The 9,790-nt window shown below is 39.7% G+C and overlaps 1 pseudogene; it reads left to right on the top strand.

Annotated features, from left to right (window-relative positions):
- Window positions 1-9,246: 9,246 nt before the first annotated feature.
- On the top strand, window positions 9,247-9,389 carry LOC122496718 (annotated as a pseudogene).
- The last annotated feature ends 401 nt before the right edge of the window (window positions 9,390-9,790 follow it).

Raw genomic sequence — 9,790 nt, 5'->3', positions numbered from 1 at the left:
ATGTGTTACAGCACAGGAAAAATCAAATAGATGAATTTTATTGTTTCTCACCTGAATAACATAGCTTCATTAATCCAACTCTACCTGTTACCGCCATAGGAATACTAGTTCTTATTCAGATCATCCTCTTTCTGGAACTAGACTGGAAACACTGTTGAAACTAGGTACTCTGTGCTCCATTTCTAGGCTTCCGTTGCTTTCCAAACACAGATTTCTACAAATACAAACAGTCACACACATATGCAAACACACACGCTCACTGGCATTCACACTACTGGCCTCTATTCGGATGCATTTATAACTTCAAATTAAGTAATCTGACCTTGTTTTGGAAAGCATTTCTTCCCTTCAAGGTTTCAGTACATAATTCTTCTGTTGTGATTATATTAGTGTCACATGCACCTAATACTTATAAGCATTGAAGATAATTCATCTTTTCAGTATTAGAACAAGGATTCAAACCCACCCTCTTCGATTACCAAAAGTAATCATTTAACAATGTTGCTGTATTGAGTTCCCATTCATCTTAAAGCCTTAAAAAGGCAAGAGTATTTTCTTACGTTGAAATTCATGGGGGGCGCCTGGGTGGCGCAGTCGGTTAAGCGTCCGACTTCAGCCAGGTCACGATCTCGCGGTCCGTGAGTTCGAGCCCCGCGTCAGGCTCTGGGCGGATGGCTCGGAGCCTGGAGCCTGTTTCCGATTCTGTGTCTCCCTCTCTCTCTGCCCCTCCCCCGTTCATGCTCTGTCTCTCTCTGTCCCAAAAATGAATAAAAACGTTGAAATTCATGGAAGTACACCATATTTTGACCTTTTTTTCCTCATTAAGATTTTTTCCTTTTGAATAGTTTTAGACTGATAATAACTTATGAAGATAATACAAAATTCTCATTCTCTGCAGCCATTGTCTCCTATAATTGACTTCTTATATTAATGATATAATTGACTTTTTATATTAATTTGGTACATTTGTTACAATTAATGGGTCAATACTGATACATTATTATTTACTGAAGTTTTTTTACATTTCCTTAATTTTGTCTTATTTTTATTCAAGATCCCATTCAGGACACCACATTACCTTTAGTCATCATATTTTCGTAGTCTCCTCTTGGCTATGACAATTTCTCAGACTTTCCTTGTTTTTGATCAAGTTGATGGTTTTGAGGAGTACTGCACAGGTATTTACTCACATTTTCATGATTAAATTGGGGTTATGAATTTTTGGTAGGATGATCACAAAGGTGAAGTGCCATTTTCATTATGTTACATTAAGAATGCATATTACTAACATAATTTATCACTATTGACATTAGCCTTATACAGCTTGCACATATGGTTTTATTGGGTTTCTCTACTATAAAATTAGGCTTTTCTTCCCTTTCTATGGTATCTACTCCTTAGAAAGAAGTTACTATGAAAAGCCAACATTAAGATTTGAAGACATATATTCTGACTCCTTAGAGTATCAAGTATCAATTGTTTGGAATGAGGTGCTTATATATTTTCTCTCATTTATTTTGTAATCATTTTTGTATCAGTATTAACCCGTGGATATTTATATCATACTTTGGGTTATAAGCCAAAACTATTTTATTTATTTTGTTTGCACAAACATTTTCATCTTGACCATCAAGAACTCTTTCATTTGGCTCCTGTGTTCTATGACATACCCCCATCATTGTGACCTTTCCTTCCTTTCATTATAAGATACTGTAAATTTTCTGCTGTATTAGCCCCTGACTATAATTGGCCATTTTTTAAAGATCCCTCATTCCTTTTGTCAAACAATGAAAGCAAGACTTGGACAGTATGTGTACTTATTGCTACTGGAGTGTCATTACATAACAAGCTTCTCTATATTAAGCTAAACATGAATTGATATGGATGTCTCCAACTCTCATTTGCTACTACATGAATATTTCTGTCTTTGTCCCCTTGCTTATTTGTAAATTCCCATTCCTATAATAAGAAACCTGACTCATACCATCTGCTATCGACTTACCTTATTGTTCCTTTCCAGTGTGCATACATAGGAGTATCAGAATTATAGACCTATACCATTACTAGAAACAACATTATCAATTAGACTACAGGACTTATGTCCTTTTTCTTTTCTTTTTTTTCCCCCCACTGTGTTTTATAGGATTTCCTTACTTCCAAGTTACTTAGGTCAGCATCTTTTTCACCACGTCCTCCAGTGATGTTGTCCGTACAATTTTAATAGAGTTAAATTCTTTTGTTACAGTCTGCATTACCTCCTGGGAACCCTTGATATCCTAAACAGTTTTTTAAATGTTGTATATATTAAGGATCAACCTTTGTGCTACTGTAAACTTCAATATGTTTTGATTAATATATAGTCATACATCCACCATCTTGGTCTCATACATACACAGCAGTTTCACTACCTTAAAAAAATTCCCTGTGCTTCACCGTTCAGCATTCTTCTCTTGTCCCATGCTGTGTCAGCCATTGATCATTACAATGTCTGTGTAGTCTTGTCTTTCCCATAATGTCATACATATGATTGGAATCATACAGTTTGTAGCCTTTTCCAACTGGTTTCTTTCACTTAGGAATAAGCATTTAAAGTTGATCCATGTCATTTCTGGCTTGATAGCTCACTCTGACAATCTCTGTTTTTAATTAACATATGTGAACCATTCATATTTAAAGTGATTCTTGATGTATTTGGATTTAATATCTACCTTTTTGTAACTGTTTTCTTTTTATCATAATTGTCTTTTGTTTCCTGCTTCCCCTTTTATCCTTTCTCAGGTTTTAATTGAGCGTTTTATATGATTCCATTTTATCTCCTGTATTTGCATATCAGTTAGGTTTCTCTAAAAAAATAGTTATTTCCCTTGAAATAACCAAAATCCCCCTTCAACTAACACTATATTGCTTCCCATGTAGTGCAAGTAACATACAAAAGAGCATGTTCAGTTTCTCTTTTCCATCCCTTTTAACCTTGCTGTAATTCATTTCACTCATCCCTATACTATAATCATTAAATATATTATTAGTATTATTACTTTCAACAAACAGTTTTCTTTATGGATCAATTAAGAATAGGAAAATTTATTGCAAATATTCTTGCTGTTCTCATTTTGTAATAATCCAGGTGGGCTAAATATTCACTGTATTTTTTTTTATGAAATTTATTGACAAATTGGTTTCCATACAACACGCAGTGCTCATCCCAAAAGGTGCCCTCCTCAATACCCATCACCCACCCTCTCCTCCCTCCCACCCCCCATCAACCCTCAGTTTGTTCTCAGTTTTTAAGAGTCTCTTATGCTTTGGCTCTCTCCCATTCTAACCTCTTTTTTTTTTTTTTTCCTTCCCCTCCCCCATGGGTTCCTGTTAAATTTCTCAGGATCCACATAAGAGTGAAACCATATGGTATCTGTCTTTCTCTGTATGGCTTATTTCACTTAGCATCACACTCTCCAGTTCCATTCACATTGCTACAAAAGGCCATATTTCATTTTTTCTCATTGCCACGTAATATTCCATTGTGTATATAAACCACAATTTCTTTATCCATTCATCAGTTGATGACATTTAGGCTCCTTCCATAATTTGGCTATTGTTGAGAGTGCTGCTATGAACATTGGGGTACAAGTGGCCCTATGCATCAGTACTCCTGTATCCCTTGGGTAAATTCCTAGCAGTGCTATTGCTGGGTCATAGGGTAGGTCTATTTTTAATTTTCTGAGGAACCTCCACACTGCTTTCCAGAGCGGCTGCACCAATTTGCATTCCCACCAACAGTGCAAGAGGGTTCCCGTTTCTCCACATCCTCTCCAGCATCTATAGTCTCCTGATTTGTTCATTTTGGCCACTCTGACTGGCGTGAGGTGATACCTGAGTGTGGTTTTGATTTGTATTTCCCTGATAAGGAGCGACGCTGAACATCTTTTCATGTGCCTGTTGGCCATCCGGATGTCTTCTTTTTTTTTTTTTTTAATTTTTTTTTCAACGTTTTTTATTTATTTTTGGGACAGAGAGAGACAGAGCATGAACGGGGGAGGGGCAGAGAGAGAGGGAGACACAGAATCGGAAACAGGCTCCAGGCTCCCAGCCATCAGCCCAGAGCCGGACGCGGGGCTCGAACTCATGGACCGCGAGATAGTGACCTGGCTGAAGTCGGACGCTTAACCGACTGCGCCACCCAGGCGCCCCCCGGATGTCTTCTTTAGAGAAGTGTCTATTCATGTTTTCTGCCCATTTCTTCACTGGGTTATTTGTTTTTCGGGTGTGGAGTTTGGTGAGCTCTTTATAGATTTTGGATACTAGCCCTTTGTCCGATATGTCATTTGCGAATATCTTTTCCCATTCCGTTGGTTGCCTTTTAGTTTTGTTGGTTGTTTCCTTTGCTGTGCAGAAGCTTTTTATCTTCATAAGGTCCCAGTAAATCACTTTTGCTTTTAATTCCCTTGCCTTGGGGATGTGTCGAGTAAGAGATTGCTACGGCTGAGGTCAGAGAGGTCTTTTCCTGCTTTCTCCTCTAAGGTTTTGATGGTTTCCTGTCTCACATTTAGGTCCTTTATCCATTTTGAGTTTATTTTTGTGAATGGTGTGAGAAAGTGGTCTAGTTTCAACCTTCTGCATGTTGCTGTCCAGTTCTCCCAGCACCATTTGTTAAAGAGGCTGTCTTTTTTCCATTGGATGTTCTTTCCTGCTTTGTCAAAGATGAGTTGGCCATACGTTTGTGGGTCTAGTTCTGGGGTTTCTATTCTATTCCATTGGTCTATGTGTCTGTTTTTGTGCCAATACCATGCTGTCTTGAGGATGACAGCTTTGTAGTAGAGGCTAAAGTCTGGGATTGTGATGCCTCCTGCTTTGGTCTTCTTCTTCAAAATTCCTTTGGCTATTCGGGGCCTTTTGTGGTTCCATAGGAATTTTAGGATTGCTTGTTCTAGTTTCGAGAAGAATGCTGGTGCAATTTTGATTGGGATTGCATTGAATGTGTAGATAGCTTTGGGTAGTATTGACATTTTGACAATATTCTTCCAATCCATGAGCAGGGAATGTCTTTCCATTTCTTTAAATCTTCTTCAATTTCCTTCATAAGCTTTCTATAGTTTTCAGCATACAGATCCTTTACATCTTTGGTTAGATTTATTCCTAGGTATTTTATGCTTCTTGGTGCAATTGTGAATGGGATCAGTTTCTTTATTTGTCTTTCTGTTGCTTCATTGTTAGTGTATAAGAATGCAACTGATTTCTGTACATTGATTTTGTATCCTGCAACTTGGCTGAATTCCTGTATCAGTTCTAGCAGACTTGGTGGAGTCTATCGGATTTTCCATGTATAATATCATGTCATCTTCAAAAAGCGAAAGCTTGACTTCATCTTTGCCAATTTTGTTGCCTTTGATTTCCTTTTGTTGTCTGATTGCTGATGCTAGAACTTCCAGCACTATGTTAAACAGCAGCGGTGAGAGTGGGCATCCCTGTCGTGTTCCTGATCTCAGGGAAAAAGCTCTCAGTTTTTCCCCATTGAGGATGATGTTAGCTGTGGGCTTTTCATAAATGGCTTTTATGATCTTTACGTATGTTCCTTCTATCCCGACTTTCTCAAGGGTTTTTATTAAGAAAGGGTGCTGGATTTTGTCGAAGGCCTTTTCAGCATCGATTGACAGGATCATATGGTTCTTCTCTTTTTTTTTTGTTAATGTGATGTATCACGTTGATTGATTTGCGAATGTTGAACCAGCCCTGCATCCTAGGAATGAATCCCACTTGATCATGGTGAATAATTCTTTTTATACGCCGTTGAATTCGATTTGCTAGTATCTTATTGATATTTTTTGCATCCATATTCATCAGGGATATTGGCCTGTTGTTCTCTTTTTTTACTGGGTCTCTGTCTGGTTTAGGAATCAAAGTAATACTGGCTTCATAGAATGAGTCTGGAAGTTTTCCTTCCCTTTCTATTTCTTGGAATAGCTTGAGAAGGATAGGTATTATCTCTGCTTTAAACGTCTGGTAGAACTCCCCTGGGAAGCCATCTGGTCCTGGACTCTTATTTGTTGGGAGATTTTTGATAACCGATTCAATTTCTTCGCTGGTTATGGGTCTGTTCAAGCTTTCCATTTCTTCCTGATTGAGTTTTGGAAGAGTGTGGTGTTTAGGAATTTGCCCATTTCTTCCAGGTTTTCCAATTTGTTGGCATATAATTTTTCATAGTATTCCCTGATAATTGTTTGTATCTCTGAGGGATTGGTTGTAATCATTCCATTTTCATTCATGATTTCATCTATTTGGGTCATCTCCCTTTTCTTTTTGAGAAGCCTGGCTAGAGGTTTGTCAATTTTGCTTACTTTTTCAAAAAACCAACTCTTGGTTTCGTTGATCTGCTCTACCATTTTTTTAGGTTCTATATTGTTTATTTCTGCTCTGATCTTTATTATTTCTCTTCTTCTGCTGGGTTTAGGCTGCCTTTGCTGTTCTGCTTCTAGTTCCTTTAGGTGTGCTGTTAGATTTTGTATTTGGGATTTTTCTTGTTTCTTGAGATAGGCCTGGATTGCAATGTATTTTCCTCTCAGGACAGCCTTTGCTGCATCCCAAAGCTTTTGGATTGTTGTATTTTCATTTTCGTTTGTTTCCATGTATTTTTTAATTTCTTCTCTAATTGCCTGGTTGACCCAGTCATTCTTTAGTAGGGTGTTCTTTAACCTCCATGCTTTTGGAGGTTTTCCAGACTTTTTTCTGTGGTTGATTTCAAGCTTCATAGCATTGTGGTCTGAAAGTAAGCATGGTATAATTTCAATTCTTGTAAACTTATGAAGGGCTGTTTTGTGACCCAGTATATGATCTATCTTGGAGAATGTTCCATGTGCACTCGAGAAGAAAGTATATTCTGTTGCTTTGGGATGCAGAGTTCTAAATATATCTGTCAAGTCCATCTGATCCAATGTGTCATTCAGGGCCCTTGTTTCTTTATTGACCGTGTGTCTAGATGATCTATCCATTTCTGTAAGTGGAGTGTTAAAGTCCCCTGCAATTACCACATTCTTATCAATAAGGTTGCTTATGTTTATGAGTAATTGTTTTATATATTTGGGGGCTCCGGTATTCGGCGCATAGACATTTATAATTGTTAGCTCTTCCTGATGGATAGACCATGTAACTATTATATAATGTCCTTCTTCATCTCTTGTTACAGCCTTTAATTTAAAGTCTAGTTTGTCTGATATAAGTATGGCTACTCCAGCTTTCTTTTGGCTTCCAGTCGCATGATAAATAGTTCTCCATCCCCTCACTCTCAATCTAAAGGTGTCCTCAGGTCTAAAATGAGTCTCTTGTAGACAGCAAATAGATGGGCCTTGTTTTTTTATCCATTCTGATACCCTATGTCTTTTGGTTGGCGCATTTAATCCATTTACATTCAGTGTTATTATAGAAAGATACGGGTTTAGAGTCATTGTGTTGTCTGTATGTTTTATGCTTGTAGTGATGTCTCTGGGACTTTGTCTCACAGGGTCCCCCTTAGGATCTCTTGTAGGGCTGGTTTAGTGGTGACAAATTTCTTCAGTTTTTGTTTGTTTGGGAAGACCTTTATCTCTCCTTCTATTCTAAATGACAGACTTGCTGGATAAAGGATTCTTGGCTGCATATTTTTTCTGTCTAGCACCCTGAAAATCTCGTGCCAATTCTTTCTGGCCTGCCAAGTTTCAAAAGAGAGATCAGTCACGAGTCTTATAGGTCTCCCTTTATATGTGAGGGCACGTTTACCCCTTGCTGCTTTCAGAATTTTCTCTTTATCCTTGTATTTTGCCAGTTTCACTATGATATGTCGTGCAGAAGATCGATTCAAGTTACGTCTGAAGGGAGTTCTCCGTGCCTCTTGGATTTCAATGCCTTTTTCCTTCCCCAGTTCAGGGAAGTTCTCAGCTATGATTTCTTCAAGTGCCCCTTCAGCACCTTTCCCCTCTCTCTTCCTCCTCTGGGATACCAATTATGCGTATATTATTTCTTTTTAGTGTATCACTTAGTTCTCTAATTTTCCCCTCATACTCCTGGATTTTTTTATCTCTCTTTTTCTCAGCTTCCTCTTTTTCCATAACTTTATCTTCTAGTTCACCTATTCTCTCCTCTGCCTCTTCAAGCCGAGCTGTGGTGGTTTCCATTTTGTTATGCATTTCGTTTAAAGCGTTTTTCAGCTCCTCGTGACTGTTCCTTAGTCCCTTGATCTCTGTAGCAAGAGATTCTCTGCTGTCCTGTATACTGTTTTCAAGCCCAGCGATTAATTTTATGACTATTATTCTAAATTCACTTTCTGTTATATTATTTAAATCCTTTTTGATCAGCTCATTAGCTGTTGTTATTTCGTGGAGATTCTTCTGAGGGGAATTGTTCCGCTTGGTCATTTTGGATAGTCCCTGGCGTGGTGAGGACCTGCAGGGCACTTCCCCTGTGCTGTGGTGTATAACTGGAGTTGGTGGGCGGGGCCGCAGTCAGACCTGATGTCTGCCCCCAGCCCACCTCTGGGGCCACAGTCAGACTGGTGTGTGCCTTCTCTTCCCCTCTCCTAGGGGCAAGATTCACTGTGGGGTGGTGTGGCTCGTCTGGGCTACTTGCACTCTGCCAGGCTTGTGATGCTGGGGATCTGGCGTCTTAGCTGAGGTGGGTAGGCAAGGTGCACGGGGGCAGGAGGGGCAGGCTTAGCTTGCTTCTCCTTAGGTGATACTCTTCAGAAGGGGCCCTGTGGCAGCGGGAGGGAGTCAGATCCGCTGCCGGAGGTTTGGCTCCGCAGAAGCGCAGAGTTGGGTGTTTGTGCAGAGCGAGCAAGTTCCCTGGCAGGAACTGGTTCTCTTTGGGATTTTGGCTGGGGGATGGGCGGGGGAGATGGCGCTGGAGAGAGCCTTTGTTCCCCACCAAACTGAGCTCTGTTGTCAGGGGGCTCAGCAGCTCTCCCTCCCTTTTTTCCTCCAGCCTTCCTGCTCTCTGAGCAGAGCTGTTAACTTATGACCTCCCAGACGCTAAGTCACGCTTGTTGTGGGAACACAGTCCGTCAGGCCCCTCCGCTTTTGCAAGCCAGACTCGGGGGCTCTGCTTGGCCGGCGAGCCGCCCCTCTGCTCCGGCTCCCTCCCGCCAGTCCGTGGAGCGCGCACCGCCTCGCCGCCCTTCCTACCCTCTCCGTGGGCATCTCGTCTGCGTTTGGCTCCGGCGACTCTGTTCTGCTAATCCTCTGGCGGTTTTCTGGGTTATTTAGGCAGGTGTAGATGGAATCTAAGTGATCAGCAGGACGTGCGGTGAGCCCAGCGTCCTCCTAAGCCACCATCTTGCCCTAAATATTCACTGTATTAAGACTATGCATATGTCTCCAGAAATAATTCTTTCCCAAGGTCTGGTTTTGTTAATGCTTGTCATAAATCAAGTCTGATTTATATGTTGCATCTTATGTGGGAAACATCTGTGACTTTAGGTGTCTGATCATCCTTAAGAAATGACAGCACAGCTAGTGTAATAACTTTTGAAGATAACCATTGCCAATTTAATGATTACCACTTGCCATTAAATGAATTGTTATCTATTGTTTTATTTTTTCGAAAAAAAGTAGAGTCTACTACTAGTTGCATTCAATAATGATTGTTGAGCACTTGCAAGTGATGCTTCTGTACTTCTTACCTTGATAAAATAATTGGAGATGTAAAAAAAAAGAAGAATATAGGAATTAAAAATATTTTTCCTTCAATTATTTTTTCTTTAGTCCTATTCCATTTTTCATGTAAATCCAAGTGTTACACTTATATGAAATTCCTTCATTCTCAGAAC

This window comes from Prionailurus bengalensis, chromosome A1, assembly GCF_016509475.1.
Source record: "Prionailurus bengalensis isolate Pbe53 chromosome A1, Fcat_Pben_1.1_paternal_pri, whole genome shotgun sequence".
NCBI classification, from domain to species: domain Eukaryota; kingdom Metazoa; phylum Chordata; class Mammalia; order Carnivora; family Felidae; genus Prionailurus; species Prionailurus bengalensis.
This window is presented reverse-complemented; position numbering and strand designations above follow the sequence as displayed.